This window comes from Haliotis cracherodii, unplaced genomic scaffold (genome assembly GCF_022045235.1).
Source record: "Haliotis cracherodii isolate W230 unplaced genomic scaffold, xgHalCrac1.p SCAF_17, whole genome shotgun sequence".
Classification (NCBI taxonomy): Eukaryota; Metazoa; Mollusca; class Gastropoda; order Lepetellida; family Haliotidae; genus Haliotis; species Haliotis cracherodii.
This window is the reverse complement of record NW_027266272.1, coordinates 28,651,646-28,677,862: the sequence shown is the minus strand read 5'-3', so window position 1 is coordinate 28,677,862 and position 26,217 is coordinate 28,651,646. Positions and strand designations below refer to the sequence as shown.

The following is a 26,217-nucleotide window of genomic DNA, read 5'->3' as shown; positions in this document are numbered from 1 at the left end:
ATTCCTGACCTGGAAACCTCACAGTAGCCACCCCTTTGATCCTCTTTGCTCATATTATGGTGTCCTACTCATCTTGAACTGATGCAGGAATTCATCATACGTTTCATGTCTTCGTTCCAGATAAACCCACCATTAATATGAAGCCAGCTTGTCAGTTTGTCTCTTCTGATCTGAAACTAAACTTGTGTGATGTGTAAGCACACTATCTTCACAAGCATATCCGTTTGTGGTGTCGTGAGCAAGAGGATTAACATGGGATGCATCTTGACTTGATTCTGCAGTAAGCATGAATCAGCAGGATATTATGTCATGTTATGTCAGGATTGCAATATCATGCATTGTCTCAACAACTGAAGTGTTTGTGCTGTTACACTGGGAAATTACTTGAAGAATATTCGCTTGCCAGGTTTGGTTTAACACTGTTATTTTTTGTGATTGTCTTGGACAGGTTTTGTTTTTTAATTTGAATACAGGCTGAAGACACAGGTTTTTTGGGTGGTGGGGTCGCCTTGTAGTTAAAGTGATCGCTTATCAGGCCAAAGGCGCCGGTTCGATACTCCATGTGGATACAATGTGTATGTCCATTTCTTGTCTCTGTCCCCGTGCCATGAATTTGCTGGAATGTTGCTAAAAGTTGTTAGATGCCTGACTTACTCCTATCATTTGTTGGTCTACGGGACAGCATGCAGATGATGTTGAAGATAATAGACTCTTCAAAATGCTCTCCTTGTGGAGAATGTGGTGAAGAATAGGCCTCCAGTACTCTTTGATTGTCATAATAGTGTGATCATCATGTGGTACAATGTATGACCTGTCTGATGGTTTGTCCTGCTCCAGCTGTCAGCTTCTGGTTGGTCTGAACCAGTGTTGAGTGTTGACAGGTGGCCAAGATATAAGTGGAATATTGCTGACTGCTGTCTAAAACACTCATTTACTCAAGTAAATTCACCAGGGAACAGAGCCATATAAATAAATCTTGAATAAAAAATGAATAAATAACATTCTCTTCCTGCATGATCCTGTTTGGTTATCTGATTAATATCAAATGTGATTTTTGTTTTTATGAATAAAGATTGAGAGGTGACTGAAATATAAATATGACTTTCTATTGAGGTGTACTTGATGCCAAAGAACATGGGTTCGAATCCCATATTTGCCGTAATTAGGATTCTAGGTCTGTCAGCAGCATACCAGTGTTCATGGGTTTCACTAAAGTGGTAAAAGTGTTGGACCTGCATCACTTCAGGCTTTTCTCCTACATCAAGCAGACATGCTGGGATATAACTGGAATTATTCAATGTTGTGTTAAACCTCTCACTCACTCACTCACTCACTCACTTTTAATAATTAGTGATAAAGGGATGTTTTGAAATATGTGACAGTGCCTGCCAAGCGTGTGCAAGATTTATGACAGACTAGCCCATGATATCAAGTAATCCGACATTTTGAGTTGAGCCTGATAACCAGTGTGATGAAGATTAATGTTCCCTGACACCAGACATCTTGTACCACTGGTTCTGTGTCCCTTGTGGCACCCTGTTTACTAGATGATGATATTACCTGATACTGTGTCTCCTCATTGAGGGCAAGCCCCAGTCAGTTCCACTCATCTCATCATGGGACTCAGGACACGTACAGTCACGGCTTCAGTTTACTGATGGTGTTCTTGCTCCTCGGGGACTGCCTCCGTGGTCTGGTGGATACAGCATCTGCTTGGAGGTGCAAGGTTGGTGGTTTGATCCCCGGGTGTGTTCAATAATTTGGACTGAGACATTTAACCCCATTTCACATCACCTTGTTCAGGACCAGACAAGCAGTCCATCCTTCTGCTAGCGACCATTGGTCCCCACTTGCCCCTTTCCGTAACCTGCAAGAAGACTCATCCCCCTATCGATGAATGTCATGTCAAAATATACCCAAGATTCATTTTAATGTGTTCAATCATACTGTATATATACCATAAGTCCTGTTTTGTTTACATAGCATCTGGAATATATAAGATATAAGGGGTAAATATATGTGAATCATTACGCAGCGAGTTGACGATTCTTTTAACTGTATACCCGTTTCCGCTTAGAGAGGGGCGTGAGTCACTATTCAGCTTTTCCTGGAATAACACGAGTTGTTTACGAATGGTTCCCGACATCATGACCACTTCGGAGGGTTGATGGTTTTCCTGTTCCAGACTGGGAACCAGACTGACAAGGGCGAAGATGTCTGTGACAATCAGATTGATCTCCAACCATTTCATTACTTGAGTATCTGTTGAGGGTTTTGATTGCAAGGATGAGATTTGAGGGCTGGGTATTTGACATTATGATGAGACTTGTTGATCTGTAGTTCCTTTCCCCTCATGAGGTGTTCCTGAGGAAGGATGTTTGATATGACTAGATCAGATTCAAATCTAGTACTGCAGTCTCATGTTGCTGAAACACTATTTACTAGATCATTGTACTCTGTCAACACGTGTGAGTAACACAGAGCGACACACAGACACTACTGCAGTGTGTATCTACATCAGTCACATGGAATCACATGTGGACACAGTCACACATAAAAACACATGGAGACTCCTAGACGCAGACAAAGACACAGACATAAGCACAGACACACACATAGAAACACACTATCACACAAAGTGCAACATGGCGTCCAAAGTTCGGGGTGGCACAGGAAGAATATTATACAAATTTACGAATATGCAGCAACATGGAGATAAGATGATATGGTAATGGAAGGTAGCCTGTAGTGTGTGTATATCCCCAGTGTCAATTACTCAACGTGTACAGTTGGCGCCATATAAATAGGCTCATTTGGGGAACTTGGAATGAAATTCTCACTTCGTTATCATAGAAATCAATGTGCAGACATATAGACTACTCCACTTTCGATAGGATATATGTTTATCTTTCAGTGTTTCGAAAAACTGATTCAATGTCAAGTGTATATTTAGATAGAAGGACATATCTGATTGTCCCTGTCAAAAGTTGAGAAGTATATAAAAGTTTTGAAATTGTTCAATCTCTATCATAATTCATGATACATGTAAGCTTGCGCCATCAAAGAGATTCATTCTGGATCAAGGAATCAGGAATGACTATATCAATGTAATATTTATTCCCAGGGGATGCTTGGTGGCCATTTGTTTTAGATCTGTTTTGACAGCCCAAGCAATAGGATTGCTGCTGTGTGATGGTCATGCACTGAGCTGGTATTTTTTAGGTCAATGTTTGAGCAGTTGCTTTATGTTGTGCCTGAATATGAAGTCTGGAGCAAACGGTCCTTGAGGGTAGTGTTCAGTGATGTATGAAAGAGTCGGATGTGTTGGGGATCAATGTCTTGGTGATGCTGTCATTGTGCATGGAAGTCAAGTCGTAATGTTATCTGCACTCGGTGGGGATTGGGGGAAGATGTCTCCAGTAGCTCCTGCTTGTTGTAGGAATCGATGGGGATCAGGTGCTTACAGTGTGGGGCCTGGCAGATTATGTTTATCATGGCATAGTTTATTGCTCATGCTCATTGTCAATCACATGTTTGCTCATGTTGTCGATCACAGGTTTGCTCATGTTGTCGATCACATGTTTGCTCATGTTGTCGACCACAGGTTTGCTCATGTTGTCGATCACAGGTTTGCTCATGCTGTCCATCACAGGTTTATCATGTTGTCGATCACAGGTTTGCTCATGCTGTCGATCACAGGTTTGATCATCTTGTCGATCACAGGTTTGCTCATTTTGTCGATCACAGGTTTGCTCATGCTGTCGATCACAGGTTTGCTCATGTCGATCACAGGTTTGCTCATGTCGATCACAGGTTTCCTCATGTCGATCACAGGTTAGTGTGTTGTCGATCACAGGTTTGCTCATTGTCGATCACAGGTTTGCTCATGTTGTCTATCACAGGTTAGTGTGTTGTCGATCACAGGTTAGTGTGTTGTCGATCACAGGTTTGCTCATGCTGTCGATCACAGGTTTTCTCATCTTGTCGATCACAGGTTTGCTCATCTTGTCGATCACAGGTTTGCTCATGTCGATCACAGGTTTGCTCATGTTGTCTATCACAGGTTGGCTCATGTTGTTGATCACAGGTTTGCTCATGTTGTCGATCACAGGTTAGTGTGTTGTCGACCACAGGTTTGCTCATGTTGTCGACCACAGGTTTGCTCATGTTGTTGATCACAGGTTTGCTCATGTTGTCGATCACAGGTTAGTGTGTTGTCGATCACAGGTTAGTGTGTTGTCGACCACAGGTTAGCTCATGCTGTCAACCACAGGTTTGCTCATGTTGATGATCACAGGTTTGCTCATTCCGTCAACACCACATGTGCTCATGCTGTCAATCACAAAAGTTCCAATTCATGCTATAAAAAAAGGGATATCCTGAGGTGATTGTCAAAAGGTTTACAAGAAAGAGCAATGGCATGCATACCAGAGTAGTGTCTTGATTACACTGCACACAGAAGCCCAACATTGAATCTTTGATACTGGGCAGCTATCATGAATGTGATGTTGTCTGTCCCATGTGGAGGTGTGATTGGCTTAACAGACAGTGATGTAGAGTTGTATAATTGCCAATACATCCCCATTGACTTCCAACGTGATGTCAGAAAGGGCAGTTCCACTTCAGCTGTCTGTAGTTTTCTTGTTTCCCACAAGTCCAAGATATCTGTCCTGCTCCAACATGAAGAGAATGTTCAATCTGCCATTTTGTCTGATTAAGGATGTATCAACCCCCACTGGAAATATTTTTGCAAATTTCATGTATCGTTGAAAACATCTCACTTTGCCTGTAATCCTTTGGGGTTTTTTTTGTCTTTTAAACCCTCCCCTTTCAAACTCTCCATTGCGCTTTTAATATATAATATATTTAGCGCATTTAAATAAACAATCAAATTGAAACTCATCTCAGCACGTATCGTATATAACAGACAACATACCAGTTGTATTTTTATTTTCTCTCAACGGACTGCTCCCTCCGAAGCTGAGCACTAAGAAGAGAAACATACAATATTCGGAAGGACCTTATACAAAGGTCATTGTCCTTCTGAATCCTGTTATCTATTAACCAAACAAACAATGAAACGTTGTTATCATTGTTATCCTGAAATCCGGTTTTGATGGCCTTGGGGACGTCAGTTAGAACAGGTCCCCAGCAACCTTTGCTTGTGGTATGAGGTAACTGAATGGATCATTGGTGCCATTGTATGCAGACAGGGTGGGAAACTGCTGAGTGTTAACCTCTATCCATATTGTTTTGTCATAAGGTGCTGTAAAGAAGGTGGACGATTCCAAACAGTCCTTGCTTCATTAAACAAGGGACAATTGAAGAAACATTTTTATAGAAAACTACACATTTCTCTATAAAAATATCCTGATGTTTGCATGAATACCAAGGTTAGACCAAAGCAAACATAAGATTTGTAAATTTCCTTAAACTTACCTGAATTATGTCATTGAAGGTGGTATGCATGTGTTAGGAACCTGTTTAAATTGTTAAATTTGTGCAAATTGATTTCAGTAATCATATCTCCAATATCTTAATTGTAACTGAGTATAAATTCAATTTTTTTTGGGGGGGGGTGTGTGTTCAGATAACAGGGCAATGGTAAATTATTGACCATTTGAGTAAATTTTTTTATCCAAACGTTAAACAGAGAAAAAACCAACTGAAGTTTGAAGTCATCATGTCAGTTGCAAAAATATGAACATTAGGGTTCATCTAACATGTCATGTTAGATAATTTGCTGGAAACATATTGAGACTTATAAATATTCACCAATCCTAATTTCAAGTGTTTGGGTTGAAGATGTACGATATATACGAAAATACAAATCCCATGATGTGGTGGAAAGCAGATGTAGGTGAATCAAACACGGGGCTTTGCCCAACGTCAGCAGAACTTGTAACAAATTTTACATTGCTTCATTTATATGCCTTTGCGAAAATTGACAATCTTCTTAATCGAAGAATGTTTCATTTGTCATTTTCCGTTTAATATGACGAGAGAAAAACTAAATTAATGATCGTGAAATCTGACAGCAATATGATTTGGTGTCATAGTAACCAGACAGTGTGGGACTTTGGTCATAAATATCAGATTCAACCATCTCCAGGCCCCAGTCATACAGCTGGAATATTGCTGAGTGTTGAACAACAGACTGGATTGTGATAATTTGGCGCCAGTGGTCTTCTAGAGCGAATGTCATTACTGTGCAAGTGCATGACCTTGCTGTGTTTATATCTCTCATGTCTGTAAGGCCATACTATTCACAAAGATTGCAGTTATAGATTTTGTTTAGATAATGCCATGTTCAAATAAACCTTGTTTGCCATTGTCTACAAGAATCCATGTAATGATTTCTAGTGCAAAAATGAACAGGTGTGCAGCAGAAGTGTTGTAAACAAGGTGTTTACACATGGCCCAGGGGAGGTTATTTGATAACTGCAGATCTCGGTGGGAAGCTGATAAGGCTCGGAGTTCAATAGGGTATGGGGTGTGGTGTGGTAGATGTGGGTGGATTGTGGTGTTGTAGATGAGGGTGGACATGGGTGGGTCTGTGAGGACATCCAGAGGGAAGCTGATAAGGCTCGGAGTTCAATGGGGTGTGGTGTGGTAGATGTGGGTGGATTGTGGTGTTGTAGATGAGGGTGGACATGGGTGGGTCTGTGAGGACATCCAGAGGGAAGCTGATAAGGCTCGGAGTTCAATGGGGTGTGGTGTGGTAGATGTGGGTGGATTGTGGTACTGTAGATGAGGGTGGACATGGGTGGGTCTGTGAGGACATCCAGAGGGAAGCTGATAAGGCTCGGAGTTCAATAGGGTATGGGGTGTGGTGTGGTAGATGTGGATGGATTGTGGTACTGTTGATGTGGGGGGACATGGGTGGGTCAGGATCACTTCAGGGACAATTGAAAAGACTTGGAGTACCGGCAAGTATGGGGTAGTTGTATTGAAGGAAAGTTCTTTAGGTAAGAAGGTACAATGAAATATTTGCGACTGACCATTTGATATCTGGGTTTGAGCTGTGATTTTTGTCAGAAACAGAAAATATTTTTGGTAATTTCTTCAACATGTACAATTTTGGTGCCAGAGTCGAACATTTTTTCAAAAACAATTTCATAATGTTTGTCCAGCGAACAACTGATTATTTTGGTAACACCTGAGGCAAAATTTCTGAAACAAATCATTTTACACGAATAATCCCAGTCCCCAAGATTTTCCCTTGTCACTGAATAATTTTGAACAGACATGTTGTAAGGATGGACTCATGGATAAAAAAATTTTGCTTGCTAAGTTCCACAAATACATATTCAATCATTTTCAAGGAATAGTATCCAAAACGTTCTAAACAAAACTGTATTCAGACAGACATACAACATTTATTAATAATCTATAGCTATAGATTTAGCTAAATCAATTTATGTTGTCCAAGTTCATCAAAATTGACTGAAAACTTAAGATGCCGCATTGGTCAAGGCTGCCGTTTATTTACTCCTTTGCTCTGAGACATTGCTATCTTCTGTTATTGGTTGTGTCTAAGCTGGGGCTTCACCCTGCCTTTCACTCAGTGATGTCTATGGTATGATAGGCCGTCTACACGGAGTATATTGACCAGTTAATGGCCGGAATCCCTTGCCTGTTTGTCTACAATAACATATGGACTTGAGAGCAATATATATTGATTGGCAGTTATTGACATCTCATTTGAGACCAGGAAATGTCTTTGAAAGTACTGGACAGCATGTCACATGTTTGCTGTCATGCCGGCAAGATTGCTGGTAGTGACGACAGCTTGTTGGAGATTTTATTTGTTCTTAAAAGTATTAGAACAGAAACATTGCAGATGAAAGACAGTTTGTGGGAGATCTTGTTTATTTTTGGAAAAATTTGAAACAGCAATTTTCATGATTAAAACTCATTTAAGATCATTATTCTTGAAAATATTTAAAACTTGCAAATAAAGACAAAGCTTGTTTGTCTTGAAAATATGTGGTACCTTGAAAAATAATAGTTTCAGATACACTTTATTCCCATCACTCCTTCAAAATATTTTAAAGTTATATTCTTAGGTATTTTTTCTAACTGAATCACTGGTCGATTGGGAGAAAATGTGTGTACAGCTTCTATTTCTGGCTTTGTTTACAAACCAGATAAAAACAGTAATTTTTATCTCTGCATATAAAACAATGCCTACTAGAACAGAAGATACATCTGAAATTGAAACTCATCATGGCTAGGTATGTTTTTTTCACAAATTTCACGTTTCCATAGACCAAGTTTTTGTTGACTCCTGTTCGTTCACTCGAAGTGGTATGATGTAGTTTTTGACAGCTCATACGACTCAAAATATGTTTTTGCCGAACCCCCCCTCCCCAAGGGGGGGAATGCACATTATTCTTTGGTGCGCACTCTACTCTAAAAATTATGGTATTTGAAACATTAACTAACAGACAGCTTGTCTCAGATCTTATTCTTAATAATACTCTCAAAGTGGAATAAATGAATGGGTTTTATAAATTCTTCCATAAGTATAATCATGACCATTGCTTCTCAGCCTAACACAAATACTCCAAGTGATTGCTCCATTAGGGATGTAGTGATCAGGTTCGCAGTTCGATAACTTGTCGAGCCTCCTGTGATGGCCATGTTTGTCTGAGTACACACATAAGCCTACTCTCATCTGTGTTTAAGTCCACATGGCCAGCATGTTTGCCAGTAACAGGGCCAGATCAGGTTTAATGAATGTTGCCTAGTTGGAGAACTCTGCTTTGAGGGTCAAGGTTGAGGTCACAAGAGGTCAGGGTCATAAAGAATAACAATAAGTGATCATGTTCCTTATCGGTAACTTCTGATGGTGGTTCCATTATAAGCCTTAGTGTTTTCTTTGTTTTTATGGAGGAACTGTTGAGGTTTTTTTTTTTCTGAAGTCCTGACAACAACTATTATCCCCCCCCCCCCCCCAACTAAGTATTTGTATTTGTTTGACCTCAGCATGCTGTGTGCTCACCTTTGCAGAGGCCAAGACACTCTGTACATCATGAATTAAGTATGTTTAGCTTCAATGTTTACCACCAGGTGGGGGTTCGGGGTTAGAATGGATCCCCAACAACACAGGCTTGTCGTAAGAGGCCAGCAAATTGATCAGGTGGACAGGCTCGATGACTTGGTTGATTGCATTTCAGTGTACCCTGGCGTGGATCGATGCTCATGTTTTCAATCACTGGATTGTCTGGTCCAGACTTGATTATTTACAGACCACCTTCATATAGCTGGAATATTGCTGAGTACGGTTTTAAACCACAAAAAAACAATGATGTCTTGACGTTCATTTGAAAAAGATGAAAGTTATTGTGCATTGCAAAGCAAGTATTTTCCAGAAATTAATGAATAATTCAACAAGATAATATTGAAAAGATGTGGAAAGATGGGCCTTGACATTTGCATAATTCCCTATCCTTTTTCTTTACTACCAGTGATCACCAATCCCGATGAAAAATGATTTTTGTACAAAATGTTAAGTTAAGCTGCAAGACAAACAAGATTGACTTAATGAGCATTATTTTAAAACATAATCAGATTACTCTTTGAATAGCGAATGGAAATAAAAAACTTTTGTTGTTGTTTTATTTTATTTTATTTTCCAAACTGCTGACCAGGATTTTGTAGACAAAAAAATCATTAAGCCAAGAAGTTTTATTGTCATATCGACATGTCACAGATCTTTGCCAGTTCCAGCACTGTTGAACTGAAGTTAGAGTAGTCATAAATTGTCACACTGAATAAGATGTATCTGTCCAATGTTGCTGGATCAACCTGTACCTCAGCTTGTGCAAGGAATGAGGGATTCTTGTGATGGGGATGTTTGGATGTTGTTTCAAGATGGTTGTCAACAGACAGCTGTTAAAACTGGACTGCCTCTATGGTCTAGTGGTAGAGTGTCTGCCAAGAGCAAAAGGTCAGGGGTTTGATGCCCGGCCGCGTCATACCAAAAGACATTAACAGATGGTACTTGCTGTTATCCTGCCTGCGCTCGGCTTTAAAGGGCTAAAGCAAGGACTGGTCGACTCGGAGTCCGTATACTGTGTCTGAGTGGGGTATTCATGTTTAACTGCTGCATTGTATCTCAGTGGGCGAACACTATAAAGTCAGTTTGGGCGGTCAGGTAGCCAAGTGGTTAAAGCGTTTGCTCGTCATGCAGAAGACCCGGGTTCAATTCCCGACATGGGTACAATGTGTGAACCCCATTTCTGGTGTCCTCCACTGTGATATTGCTGGAATATTGCTAAAAGCAGCGTAAAACCATACTCACTCACTCCCTCACTATAAAATCAGCTTGAGTTTGGACAATTACAAGCCGCCACACACATATTTATACATGCATGCTCGTCACTAGATAAGTGCATAATCTTGAATGAGATGGTAACCCCCATTTCACCTCACCACGCCCCTTGTTCACCAGTTGAAGCTGCAAGATGGTAACAGACAATGAGTTGGACTGTGTCGGCTGTGAACGTTCCCAACCCTCAAAGTGACCATTCAACACACAATAACAAACTCTCCAGCACAAATGAAGGAAATCTCCTTCAGTATTATTGGCTTTTTTGGTCCTGCTGAACAAATATCAGCAGTTGGTCTCCCTGGAAGAATTAAGTATGTTTACCCGGATGCAGACCGAGGCAGTTATCAGCTTAGGAAGATGGATGCCGAAGGGTGTTGTGTGGTAAACATGCCTCTTTATAGATCCTTGTGTTGGTCCACCTGTGGGTCTGGTGGTGTTCTTTGGATCCTTCTTGTCTTGGTCTGCCTGTAGTCTTCATGATGCCCCACAGATCCATCTTGTGTTGGTGCACCTGTAAAACTTGTGTCCTACAGATCCATCTTGTGTTGTTCCATCTGTAGTCCAGGTGTCGACCTGTGAAGATCCGGGGTAGAATAGCTCTTCAGCAACCCATGCTTGCCGTAAAAGGTGACTATGCTTGTCATAAGAGGCGACTAACCGGATCGGGCGGTCAGGCTCGCTGACTTGGTTGATTCATGTCATCGATCCCTTTTGTGTGAATCGATATTCATGATGTCAATCACTGGATTGTCTTGTCCAGACTCAATTATTTACAGACCACCGTCATAATAGCTGGAGTATTGCTGAGTTCGGCGTTAAACATCAAACAATCAATCAATCTACTTGTGATACTAGTGATGACTTTTGGATCCATCTTGCGTTGGTCCACCTGTAGTAGCTGTGGTTCCCTAAGATCCATCTTGTGTTGGTGCACCTGTAGTAGCTGTGGTTCCCTAAAGATCAATCTTGTGTTGATCCACCTGTAGTAGCTGTGGTTCCCTAAAGATCAATCTTGTGTTGGTCCACCTGTAGTAGCTGTGGTTCCCTAAAGATCCATCTTGTGTTGGCGCACCTGTAGTAGCTGTGGTTCCCTAAAGATCAATCTTGTGTTGGTGCACCTGTAGTAGCTGTGGTTCCCTAAAGATCAATCTTGTGTTGGTCCACCTGTAGTAGCTGTGGTTCCCTAAAGATCCATCTTGTGTTGGTGCACCTGTAGTAGCTGTGGTGCCCACTTGGATCCATCTTGGTCCACACAGAACTGTTGGTCAGGCTGTGTGATTTGACTGAGTGTGTGAAGTTATTTATCCACAAGCCTACGTTCTAAAACTAAGTGGACCTTCCTAGACTTGCCTATTATAAGGATAGAATTACAAAACAGCCTTGGAGCAAGGCTAGGGCCATCCTAGACTCTCACAAGTCTCTAAGGCAATAATTCTGAGTTTAAATCATACTTTCTAGATTATATAAATAATGATAACAAGTTATCCCTTTAAGAGACAGGCATCTGTCTGCTTATCTAGACTTGCCTATTATGAGGATAGAATAACTATACATCCATGGACTTATCATTTAGTAAAGTCTTGGAGCAAGGCTAGGGCCATCCATACAAGCTAGCATAATACTGCTAGATTATCTGAGCGCAGACAACTGGCTGTAACCTAACAATGTCTACTTCCTAGTGTTATTGCTTCTGAAGGATCGGAATAAAAGTTCATTAGCTGGCATTCAAGCTCTGGCCCGGCCTTCGAGTTTGTGCCAGCTTTGTCGATGGTGCTTAGTAAACTAAGAGTGTCTGATCTCTCCGGTGGCCCACCTGATTACAGTGATCAGTGTGTGGAGTAGATATGATGGATTTTAAGATGGGGCGTATATACCAGAGACAGAACACTGCTGCAGAGCTTACATTTGGGGTCAGCCATTGTGATTGGCCCTCATCTGACTCCTTTATCCTTGAACCATCCTACCTGTGAAGAACCGGGTTAGAATAGGTCTTCAGCAACCCATTTTTGTGGTATGAGGAGCCGATGCTTGTCGTAAGAGGTGACTAATGGGGTCAAGTGGTCAACCTCGCTGACTTTGTTGATGCATGTCATTGTATCCCAATTGCTAGGATCAATACTTGATCACTTGATTGTTGAGTCCAGACTCAGAGATTTACAGACTGCCATCATATAGCTGGAATATAACTGAGCAGCATTAAACAACAAATAAACAAAGTTTAACCAATAAACAAATAATGTTTAACCATTCTAAGGCTCCTCAATTTGCTGTGTAGACTTCTTTCCCTTAGTCATGCCAGAAACCTATGATCATGAATATTATTTTGTAAATACAGTGGACTGATATCCATAACCAGTCAAAATGTGTCATAATTCACTTGGAGAACCGGGGTAGAATAGGTCTTCAGCAACCCAAGCTTGCTGTAAAAGGCGACTATGCTTGTCATAAGAGGCGACTAACGGGAACGGGTTGTCAGGTTTGCTGACTTGGTTGATGCATGTCATAGATCCCAACTGCGTGGATAGATGCTCATGATGTCAATCAATGGATTGTCTGGTCCAGACTCGATTATTTATAGACAGCCATCATATGACTGGAATATTGCTGAATGTGGGGTTAAACAACAAACCAAATAATTGACTTTATCAATTTAGAAGAATTTTGAGCAAAATATTGAGATGATTCTGTCAAAATTGCATTGGTTGGCATGTCTGGCATCCATGTCCCTATTTGTTGTTTTCAATTACTCCGTGTAACAAGACTTAAAACATACCTGCTTAGTTCTGAACTGTGATAAGCTGATAGTACTCCTGTCTCCCAACGGGGCAATTGCCCCACTGTCCAAGGATCCTGCTAATTGAAGCCTGTCGGATGCTAGCAGCGCCCTCTTTCATCATTAATGATGTTTATGTTTCCCCTCATCAGCCGTGTTTGAACACATTAAGATCCTCTTAGCCCATCAAAGACTGGCTAATAATATAAGACAGTAATAGCCAGCATTAATGACCCATGACACAGACACGATGTGGGGTAGGATCATACTATTATTTATTGTCACTGACTAATGGTGTATTTAGTTGGGAGCTACGGAAATGGAATATTGTCTTGATTAGTGTGATGAGCTGGATAATAGAATTACTCCTGGGTGACTGTATGGTTTGTTTGCAGACTGACTCAGTCCTCCTCACACCACATTTAATAAATTATTAGATTTTCATCCAATTTTTTTAAAAATGAGAGACTTTTTAGTTTCTGTATACAGTAAAATACGTTTATAATGAACACGCTTATAACGAACTGACGGATATTACGAACTTAATTTTTGGTCCCGGCCATTTGCTGTATAGATGTTGTATATATACTTATAACGAACTATGGTTATTACGAACTAAAATTAGTGGTCCATTTGAGTTCATTATAACCGTAGTTTACTGTAATTTATTAACATATTGTTTAAGGCTTCTGTGTACGGTACATTAGGCAAATGAATGTTTGGAATAAGAAACCAGGAAGCACATATATTTACCTGGAATCCCTCTGGGTTAATGCATGTGATGATATGGCCTGTATGACTTATTCTGTTTACACGACAGTGTCAAGACAGATCAGGGTAGCGTGATGCGCAGCATTAAAGCATATTCACGTCAGAAGCACATGTGCACACCTCAAACATTCTTTCCTCTGCAAACTGATAAACATCTCTGTTTGGAGTGAAAGTAACCAACTATGGCATCATTATTTAAGAAATTAACAAGTTGAAGTTGTTTAGAAGAAGAAGAATATATATTGTACATAAACACCCACAGGGGGCAGGGTACAAAACATGAACAGGACTAATTAAAACATTGACATACAAAATAGAATACAAATATTGCTATGATTATATTGTTAGGGAGGAGATGCAGATTTTCTTTGCCTGAGCATTTTGTGAATGAAATTAGAGATAATTTTTGCAAAGGGCTTTGGTAGATTTAGTAGTATTTTTAGCAATAGTGGGTGCATAACAAAGCTGGGTGATGAATTTAGTTCTTGTCTCAGGTCTTTGTAGAGAGGACATCGCAACAGGAAGTGTTTGTCATCTATTGTACAATAAAACACCGCAGGGAGAATAAACCATGAGGGGCGCAGTCGATAAACAACGACCACAAGTTGTTTATATCTTATATGAGGTACATTATTATGTACAGCCTCTTTAAGGATGATGATGATGATGATGATGATAATGATGACATGTACAAGCTTTAAACATAATTATCCATTTTGTATGTCGGACAAGTTCATTTTACAAACAGCTAGGTAAAGTTTCCTGTATATGTTCGCAATCCCCACTTGTACCTTTTCTCCTGATACCGTTTGCCACATCTCTCCCACTGTTGGGTGCCATCGTACATCAACTGCGTTTATCTGCGTAGCCCAGTTACATCTATGGGGAACAACCCACCCCTCTCAAAATTAATGTGACTAAATGACGTCATCAAGTTGCAAGTGCATATTTGAATCTCCAGAAAAGACGTTGTGATAGAACAATGTTTAGTGGTGAAATAAACCACGCTTCGTTCTTCATTGTTCTTTGCGATTTATCGCGTAGCTATCTTATGTTTGTAAATAGGATACCAAGTTTCCTCACCAGAATTTGAAATTTAAAAAAAAGAAATTTACAAAGCATTTTTTATTCATCTTGACCCAGTTAAACAAAAAACTCCAGGGAAATATGTTTTGTTCCATGTGAGGTGAGGTGAAATGGAGTTTAATGTCACGTCCAAGATTATTGCACTTATTGCCGGGTTGTGCCATATGCTTGTGAAGATCACAATATCATTAAAACCATCACATGTACTTTTGCAATGTGGTACTAGGTGGAAGGCCATTGGGATGAAATATAACTTCTGCTTGAATCTGTTTGTTCTCACTATACCTGAATGAAGGCTTCATTTGAATATTCTTGTATGTGTCAGTACTCTCTATTACGAATAGGAAAACATTTTCAACACATATGGCAAGAGTCTCCATCAAAATAATAACCTGCTGCAAATATGTGATCAATGAATCTTCAGTTTACCAATTGGCATCTCTTCATGAGTCTTCAGGAAACACATCATTAGTGTGTCTGGAGGCACAGAAGAACTCATAAATTTGTCTTGGACAAATTCCTCATTTAACAAATAATGGTGTGGAGGAGATAACTAGATATCAGAGATTTGATCATGGAACTGTTTATGGCCGAATACAGGAATCATGTTTCAAGAACTGCAGTGTTTGTCACTGTAGAGAGTAAGGGTGATGTAGCACAGTGGTTAAAGTGTTCACTCGGCCCACTGAAGGCCTGGGTTCAATCCTGCACATGATTACAATGTATTTGTGGTGTCCCCGACCATCAAGTCGCTGCACGAACGACACAACTTGGGTATAAACATGCTCACTGTAGAGAGAAAACTTGTCTAAGTCTCTCAGGAAATAAAAGGCTAACTTATAAATTTAGAAACAATCTTAACAGTTACATTTTTAATAATCATGTTCCTTGTTCCTATACATACCTTGCATTCTGTCAGGCCATCTAGACTTGCTTCTTACCAAGATATAGTAACTAGAATGGCATGTTTTTCCTATTTGCAGCCTTGGTGCAGGGCTAGGTGAGGGTACTGTGCTCAGAATTAAGAATTCTCGGAAACCAAATTAATTGGAACAAAAAGATCAAACAATGTTGCTCCTTTTTTTAAATTTCTTTCACAAACTATTGCTTTCATTTGAGATATTGAGGCTTAAAATTGATTAAGAACTTTGACAGCCATATTGATTTGGCAATATGGTCACTCACATTGAAAATTGATTTGGTCCTTACACTTTTTAATCAACACACAGTGCTTGAAGTTAAGCTGACTTTAGTTCTGTATTATTCAGTTATTCAGTTATTCAGTTATTCAGTGTAGCAGAATGTGGAAATCCCTGGACTGAATAGATCCCCATAAGAGTTGATCAAGTTGACTGGTGTGGATTGGGGCCATATGCACAAAGTGATCGGAGCTGAAGGTGATCGTAACTCCCGTACTTCAAAATAGATTTACAACAAATGTGGCTCTGAGATCACTGTTTGAAATTTAATATATTGCCAGGCTGCCATCAGAACTCAGACTTTAGAAGCTACAACCCCTGACTTAACTCTTCAGGCCCTCATTTAAAAACTGCAGCTTATTGTTGCATAAATCAACACACAAATTTAGGCCATAGTGAGTGAGTGAGTATGGTTTTACGCCGCTTTTAGCAATATTCCAGCAATATCATGGCGGGGGACACCAGAAATGGGCTTCACACATTGTACCCATGTCGGGAATCGAACCCGGGTCTTTGGCGTGACGAGCTAACGCTTTAACCACTAGGCTACCCGACTGCCCCTTAGGCCATAGTGACCCATACGACTTTGAAACTACATCTGACACGACATCTACCTGCCATGAACCTACGGGCGGGCACTAATATTTCAAACACTGGTTCAGATGGCTTTGTGAAAGGGGGCCCTGGTATGTGACCTCGCTGATTGTGTGTACTCAATGGTGTGGATTGTTGATCATGCTGTCAGCCACTGGTATTCCAGGTCATGTGATGTAGCTGGAATTTTCCTGACATTTACTTCAGCATTTAGTCAACCATTATCTTCACTGTGTGGGTAATACGGGTTAAAATTGGTCCCCAGAAACCTTTGTTTTTTAGTAATAGGCAACTTGATTGATCGGGTGGTGGCTTGGTTGATAGCGACTCAGTGTACACACCTGCAGCTTGGATTATTACTGATAATATCAATCATTGGATTGTCTGGTCCAGACTGGATTAGAGGATGCTGTCGCGAGTGAGTATGGTATTTCTCCGCTTTTAGCAATATTCCAGCAATATCACGGCGGGGGACACCAGAAATGGGCTTCACACATTGTACCCATGTCGGGAATCGAACCCGGGTCTTCGGCATGACGAGCAAACGCTTTAACCACTAGGCTACCCGACCGCCCCTGAGGATGCTGTCATTTAGCTGGAATACTTCTGAGTGTGGCGTTAAACAGAAATAAAACGAAAAACACTGTCTTCAGTGCTCTATCCTGTGAAGTACACAACAATGTTAGCTCAACTGGGTCAAAGGTTGCTGTGATCTTACGTCATGGGAATTCATCTGTCTAAAACAATTTTGTTGAGAAATTTTCTAATCATTTTCTAATGATGCAGGTGTTTTATAAAGTTTTGTTTGTTTGTTTGTTGTTTAACACCGTACTCAGCAATATTCCACCTATATGACGGCGGTCTGTACCAGACAATCCAGTGATTCACATCATGTGCATTGATCCACGCAATTGTGATACGATAACATGCATCAACCAAGTCATCGAGCCTGACCACCCAATCCCGTTAGTCGCCTCTTTCGACAAGCATAGATGCCATTTACGGCAAGCCTGGGTTGCTGAAGACATATACTACCCTAGATCTTCAGGAGTCTTTTATAAAGATTATTAGTCTGTCTTACAGACCCTGATACAAATATATATCAAATACAGCCCATACAAGTCTATAATGTTTGGCAAGTCTAGATTACTGCAGTATCAGGTACTGTGAGAACAGAATATTGGAATTAGGATTTTTTCAAGTGTTCAAACAAAACATGAAAATGATCCTCACATAAAGCACATATCCCAGAATTCTTTATGGACAGTGGAGTGATTCCAGCAATTAACACAAAGTCACTCTTGATGCAGCAGGAGCAAAAGAATAGAAACTGTTTGTTCAATACCTTGTCTTTCTGCTGCCATGGTAGCTATAATCACCTTGTGTTTATTGGCTTGAGATGAACATGTGTTAATGAACAAAAGTGAAGTGTGGAAATTCTGATATCTTCATTGTATTTATTTATGGTTCCAAGTGCAATCAGTCATACTCCAAGGCTGGACGGTTAGGGGATCTTGTTTTACCATGTTTACCCGGATGGCTTAGTCATAAGGCTGCAGTTCACTGTGCAGATTTGCATTTCACAAAAACTGTGCTTGTGGATTTCACCAAATTGGCAAATATCTAAGACCTGTATCACTTCAGGCTTTCCTCCCACACCAAGCTGACATGCTGGGCGAGAACAGAAATACTGTTCAATGTGGTGTTTAATAAGCTGACGCATGCATGCACGCACGCACTACCAATGATGAACCATAAAATGATGTATTTATTCTCTGGATGTTCCTTGGAAGATTTCTTTGGGAAATTCACTGGGTCACTCCTCTGGGGAACTGACAGGGCAACTCCTCTGGGGAACTGACAGGGCAACTCCTCTGGGGAATTCACTGGGCAACTCCTCTGGGGAACTCACTTGGAAACTCCTCTGAGGAATTCACTGGGCAACTCCTCAGGGGAATTCACTGGGCCACTCCTCTGGGCAACTCCTCTGGGGAACTGACTTGGCAACTCCTTTGGGGAATTCACTGGGGAACTCCTCTGGGGAATTCACTGGGCAGCTTCTGTGGGCAACTCCTCTGGGGAATTCACTGGGCAACTCATCTGGAGAACTCACTGGGCAGCTTGTGGGCAACTCCTCTGGGGAACTCACTGGGCAACTCCTCTGGGGAATTCACTGGGCAACTCCTCTGGGGAATTCACTGGGCAGCTTCTGTGGGCAACTCCTCTGGGGAACTCACTGGGCAAGTCCTCTGGGGAATTCACTGGGCAACTCCTCTGGGGAATTCACTGGGCAGCTTCTGTGGCAACTCCTCTGGGGAACTCACTGGGCAACTCCTCGGGCAACTCCTCTGGGGAATTCACTGGGAAACTCCTCTGGGGAACTGACAGGGCAACTCCTCTGGGGAACTGACAGGGCAACTCCTCTGGGGAATTCACTGGGCAACTCCTCTGGGGAACTCACTTGGAAACTCCTCTGAGGAATTCACTGGGCAACTCCTCAGGGGAATTCACTGGGCCACTCCTCTGGGCAACTCCTCTGGGGAACTGACTGGGCAACTCCTTTGGGGAATTCACTGGGGAACTCCTCTGGGGAATTCACTGGGCAACTCCTCTGGGGAATTCACTGGGCAACTCATCTGGAGAACTCACTGGGCAGCTTGTGGGCAACTCCTCTGGGGAACTCACTGGGCAACTCCTCTGGGGAATTCACTGGGCAACTCCTCTGGGGAATTCACTGGGCAGCTTCTGTGGGCAACTCCTCTGGGGAACTCACTGGGCAAGTCCTCTGGGGAATTCACTGGGCAACTCCTCTGGGGAATTCACTGGGCAGCTTCTGTGGCAACTCCTCTGGGGAACTCACTGGGCAACTCCTCGGGCAACTCCTCTGGGGAATTCACTGGGAAACTCCTCTGGGGAATTCACTGGGCAACTCATCTGGAGAACTCACTGGGCAGCTTCTGTGGGCAACTCCTCTGGGGAACTCACTGGGCAACTCCTCTGGGGAATTCACTGGGCAACTCTTCTGGGGAATTCACTGGGCAGCTTCTGTGGGCAACTCCTCTGGGGAACTCACTGGGCAACTCCTCTGGGGAATTCACTGGGCAACTCCTTTGGGGAATTCACTGGGCAACTCCTCTGGGGACCTCCTCTGGGCACATGTCAATTTAGAGTTGCCAATGGTGCAAGACTGATTCCTACATGGTCCCATGTAAGCCATGCAAGATGCCAACTTAAGCAGGCCTCCAAATAAAAACTTACAGACCACAACAAAAAACACACAGATGTTTCTTTATCAACAATCAGTGAGGACATTTACATTTTGAAGTGTTAATATAATAATACAAATCTATTATATTCTACATAAGCACTGTAAGTTGTAAATGTATGCACTGTTTGTTGATTCGCTTGTTCTGTGCTTGCCTTAAGTTTTAAAGGCTGCTGTCTGTGTGTTTTAGTGCTGCTGTTTCCATGTTTTCAGCAGCATGCTCTCAGATTTATGATGTTGTTTCTTAGTTTTTGGATACGTTCTCATTGTTTTGTGTTGCCAGTTCCTTGTGTATTGGGGACATAGGGGTAGCCTTGTGGTTAAAGTGTTCGCTCATCATGCCAAAGACCCGGGTTTGATTCCTCACATGGACACAATGTGTGAAGCCCATTTCTGGTGTACCCCGGCATGATAAAAGAAAACTCACTCACTCCTTGTGTATTGCAGACATATGTGAGGTCTGTTTGGTTGCAGTCTGTCATGTTTCATTGGTAGGCCTGTAAACAGGTTTGGTGGTTAGACTCAGTGACGTCCGTGTATTACCAAAAAGGCATGGATTATTACTCATGATGTCAATCACTGGTTTTCCCGATCCAGACTTAATTGTTTACAGGGTGATAAAGCTGGAATATTGTTGACTGGTAGAGAACAACATTTAGTGTTTCACTCCACTAGTCAAAGAATGCCTATTTCCTGACTGATCGTTGTTTAACGTGACTTCGCAATATTCAATTAGGGTTATCCCAGGGCAGCTTCGAGTTCAACACATAAGTCTCTCAAGCATCACCACTTTAGCTTAAGAACAGCAACTTTTTAATCATGTTTGTTGATGACAATCTCATTCATCTCATATCCAATATAAGGCTTAAATACTGATCTTGATTTTTTAACACAGCCCACATCAGCAAAATAATTATAGCATTTACAACCAGGACGTCAATTGGGGATATTTTGATACCTGCTTAAATTTTATCAAGAGCCTGCAGCAGTTTTCCAATGGTCATTGCCTTCTGTCGGGCAATTTAATAACATCAGCTAGCAGTGGAAACTTTCAAGGACTGTCACATGATTAATTATGTTTTTGAGCAAGCAGCAATGTCAGGTTTCTTTATGTCCGTGATGGGCTCTCAGTTTAGCCATCAGGATGATCACCGTATTCATCTCAACTGCAGACCTTAATAGAAATAGCCTTTCTTTCGCATTAGTGTCAATTCATTTGTAATGTCATGATTGAAAGAACGGCTCGTTGTCTGGGCTCTTTAAACACATTGTCAAGAGATCGAGGATATTTTTTTCTTCCACATTTTGATTTATTTGGTGCACAGCCTTATCTGTAAGGAACTACTATTTGATAAATTATAGTGGGTGGAGAACTGGGGTTTTGTATCAAGATTAGATATTTCATCAGCTACAGCTGCAAAAACAGATATTTTTTATTTAAAGCTATGAGTCTGATTACTTCTTTTTTAAGGCAAACACCTTGCAACAAATAATTTTTTCAGGTAATATATTTATGATTTCAATTAAGTTTTTCAAGAACTTTTGGGGACAATTTATGTTTTTCATTAAAATCCCAGGCCCAACAGAATATATAATGGTCGGTTCCTTAATTTTTGTGATTGTAGACTTTTTTAGTGTTATTTCTGGAGTGGGGTTCAATGTTGGTAAACAGGAACTGTCATGTTTTTAAGCTGTTTGGAAAAGGACATTTTCCCGATGTACAACTGCTGTCATTTTAATGGCCTGATCTTTACAATTTTCATCCATTTACCCCACTTTATGCCATTCCGAAAGCAGTTTCTTGTAAATTAAGTGAGATTTGCCACTCGATATTGAATGCTGTGTGTCGCCAATAAGTGATAATAGCACAAGAGACGAGGAATCTCCAGCTTTCTGTATTTGCCGAGGATTGGGGCCTCGGAAGTGAGGGTCTTTGATCCTGGAAAGAAGGATCTTACAGCGTGTTATTGATCTACTTCTGGTTCTAGCACTGCAGTCTGCTCACTGAAATACCTGGGGCCACAGGGCTCTCAGGTTGTGTGACGGGCTATGAAGATTTGATAAGCCATGTTGTGATGGGGAGTGACTTGTATATATGTGTATCAGATACCTATGCGATAAATCGCAAAGAACAATGAAGAGCAAAGTGTGGTTTATTTCCCAAGAAATCATTGTTCTATCATGACGTCATTTCTGGAGATTCGAACATGCCCTCGCAACTTGATGACGATGTAAATTGGACAATGTTATTTTTTATGGGGAAGTGTTTTGTGAGTTGTTCCCCATAGATGTAGGTAGGTAGGTAGGTAGGTAGGTAGGTAGGTAGGTAGGTGAACGCAATGTCCAGACGCACACATCCAAACGTGGGCAAGATATGACAATCAGTATTGGGAGAAAAGGTACAGATGACCAACGTGAAAACTGTGAGATTGTCTGGGAACTTACCCTCCCCCATTAAATGGACTTGTCCAACATTGTCGAGGTTGGATTGTATTCAGGAAGTCATCTTTATTTAAATATGGGTCAATATTTTTAAAGCTTCTACATTTAAAGAGGCTGTACATAATGTTGAAATCTCTAATAGGAAATAAACGACTGGTTGTCGTTGTTTATTGTGCAATAAACACTGCAGGGAGAATAAACCTTGAGGGGTGCAGCAATCATGTCCGAGCTCAGTCTTGGCTTGCACAGGGCGGTTGTCTTGTGGTTAAAGTGTTTTGTCCTGCACTGAAGGCCCATGTTTGATAACCCTCATTCTAGCACTATAAAGCTGGAATACTTCTAGATAAGTACACACACACACACAATGAATTCAAACACTGAGCCTCATTTCACCTCCTCTGTTTACCTGGAAACCTATGGTTTTCACAGGTTCACTGATCACTTGGATTCTTTCCAAACTAAGAGTTTGGGAATTATTAGGGACTTCACAGTCTGAGGACCATTTTCAGCCTTGGCCTTGGCCTTGATCTTGTAATTGGTGCCATGAGGGAAACCGAGATATTGACTCTGTGTAATTCATAAATCATTAGCTGTTACATTGATTCACATCTTCAAAACGTGAAATAACAGAGGATCAAAGTGCTGTCTGAACAACTTCATCAAATAGGCCAAGGCTGCCAATTTGCCAAGCCAAGTCCCCCTTTAAACACTATTGTGTTTTTCAACATATGTCCAGTACAACACAAGTGTTTGAAACTATGGGAGCTTCTGTGGTCCTAGTCATCTGTCTCCCAGACCGTAGAGAATATATTAAAAAAGAAGTCCCACTCAAGTCTAGAAAGATGTGGCAAGTCTAGATTGCCTCAGCTCTGAAATTAAACATTGGTCTTGGCTCCATCTGTATTTTGTACATATATATTTTAAAGCAAGATTTCTTTGTTTCTGGGACTAAATGTTAATCTTGGGTACTTGATAGTATTTGAATTGCGGATTCTTAACACTATACCTTAGGATTTTAACGTTATAACATTCTGGACATGCAGACCCAAAATAAAACATATCTGAAAACTCCCAATCAAGTCTACAACACTTTGGCAAGTCTAGATTTCTTCACTTTCCAAATAAAGAGCTTGTATGGGCTTCTTTCAATTATACTAGTCAAAAAGAAGTTAAAGAACATCTGATTTGTTTATATGGGTGTTGTTCTTTTGAGTGGTATGTGCCAAAGACAATTTAACAAATAAAAATTACATATTTTCCTTTCAATTTCAAACATGTCAATAGGTTAAATGACAAATGAATACAGTCCAGATTATGTTGAGAATTGCTCTATGCTAGAACACCAGCAGGATATAGCGCCAACATGCACATGCACCAGCACCAGAGTATGATGACTCACACGTGCTGCACAGGCTCTTCCGCGGTATCTAACGCTTGTCAGCCGTGCGAGGCCGAGACTGTAGAACGGGGCATTGAAGCAAGGCTCCCTCACCAACTTGGACACAGGTCCACGGAATGCTGGCTTCACAATAGATATCACTTATTACCGTGGTGCATCATGGGACAGTAGCACTGGATACTTCACGTGTTGAGGACGTATTCTTGAAGAATTAATGCTCCAGCAACAGTGGGATTGATTCCTTCACTCAGGTAGAACTCTGTGATGTGCACCTGCCATTTGCTGTGGTATTCATAATAATAATACTTCATTTATATTGAGCAATACTCCATGTGGACTTGCATGAAGGGTGAGATTAAAAAAGTTTAAAAAAGTATGTATGTCAGATGACATAACATAAGACTATGGATTTGATTAAGAATATATCTGATTAAATAGTTTGATAAATAAAGTCCTAGATTGGCATTTAGAAGTTGGAAAATTTATATCATATAGAATTTTGTTTAAATTAAATTTGTTTTTATGTATACTTGTTTATGTGTGAACTCATTAGTCTATGTATACTACCCAAAAGAAGTTGAAGGGCACCTGATTCTTTCATATGACTACAGTTAATCTGTCATGATATGAATTAGGTGTTCTTTATCTTATTTTGAGTTGTATACATCGTGTTGAACCGTTCCATATATTATAGGACAGCCTAGTGGTTTAGGTGTTCACTTGTCTTGCTGAATGCCTGGGTTTGATTCCCCATGGGTATGATGTGTGAAGTCTATATCTTGTGTCCCCACCATGAAACCCAACTCACTCCTTTATCATATATTGCATCACATACAGATAATAAAATCTGTATAATCTGTTTGATAATGTAACTTACGATATGGGTTGTATTTAAGGCGTCCTTCTTCTTAGGCTATATACTGCGACAGATTCTCATTGACTCTCTAATAACTCTATGATATAGAATGATATAAAGATACTATAATAATTATTGGATCTTTGACATTTTGTTCCCTATTGAAGAACATTCATACCTTTAACTACTGGATCGTAAACCGATATTTATTTTCACATTCTCATGAGGCTGACAATCTTCTCAGTCTGAGAATCCTTTTCATCTCGAAACATGGCGTCTAACATTATCACAGCTACTCCGGCGTAGTCTTCACACAACTGCTTTCATCATGGAGCCTGATCTAGTTGCTGCCCATCAGACGTTGTGATCCTGGTGTTTCTTTGTTGGTTGTAATTACCACTGTATTGAGATATGCTCATCTTGCCTGCTGCTGATGTCACTGTTGTCTGCAATGTTCTTCATGTCAGAAGCACACAGCAATAGCAAAAAAAAAGAGCCACAAGATTGCAGATTAAGTCCATCTGCCATATGAATGCTTTTTGTTTGTGATAGGGTGTTATCAGAACATGCAATCTTGACCTGGGGGTGGAGCTCCAGATGGTATTAGAACATGCAATCTTTACCTGGGGGTGGGTTGGAGCAGAGTGGGGATCATATAACATGCAACATGCAACATGCAATCTTTACCTTTGGTGGGATGGGGTGTGTGGTATTATAACATGCAATCTGAACTTGGGATGGGAGGGGGGGCTCCACTGCCACAGAGTTTCATGTCTTCATATTATCTTATGTCTGATGTTCATCTGGCTGTTTGTGTTGTTTTTTTTATAAATTTGTTTTGTTCTTGTTAAAATTATTTTGTTTCATTTATTTCAGGTGAGTACCAAATTTGTAGCAGATAACAATATGGATATTTTACTGGTTGATGGTAGTGAGCGGTGTAAGGTAAGATTATATGTGCTGTGATTTGAGCTATTGCTAATGATGGGGAGCTGTTCATTGTGTGGCATACACCTTCGCTGCTCAGAAATACATGGCTTATACAGCAGTGTTGTGGAGACCATTCCAGATGTCAAAGACATCCATGTTGTCATTATATGTGCCACATGAATCAACAAATATGGAATCAACAAATATTTACCTGTCAGCATGGATACTTTAAATGACACCAAGTGTTTGAAGAAAGGGGTCAAGAGAATAGCAGACTGTTGAAAGATGGGGTGTCAGCCTCATGTATCTATTCATGTTATGACTTCTGTAGCAACACCACCACACCCAGCCCCCCTCCCCCCCGCCCACACACCACCTTCCCACACCACTTGCCCACACACCACCTTCCCACACCACTTGCCCACACACCACCTTCCCACACCACTTGCCCACACACCACCTTCCCAAACACCACCTTCCCACACCACTTGCCCACACACCATCTTCCCACACGCCACCTTCCCACACCACCTTCCCACACACCACCTTCCCACACCACCTTC

At 41.0% G+C, this 26,217-nt stretch overlaps 1 protein-coding gene across 7 annotated transcripts in view; it reads left to right on the top strand.

The window, feature by feature from the left end:
- LOC139465037 (5'-AMP-activated protein kinase subunit gamma-1-like) overlaps positions 1–26,217 on the top strand; it is a 391,629-nt gene that overhangs the window by 231,286 nt on the left and 134,126 nt on the right. The window contains exon 1 of one of the 7 annotated variants that reach the window (XM_071246722.1): positions 23,939–24,119. The exons of the other annotated variants lie outside the window; for them this stretch is intronic. The gene's annotated coding sequence lies outside the window, so the exon portion shown is untranslated. Of the gene's footprint in view, positions 1–23,938; positions 24,120–26,217 lie in introns of those variants that run through there. 7 annotated transcript variants of the gene reach the window in all.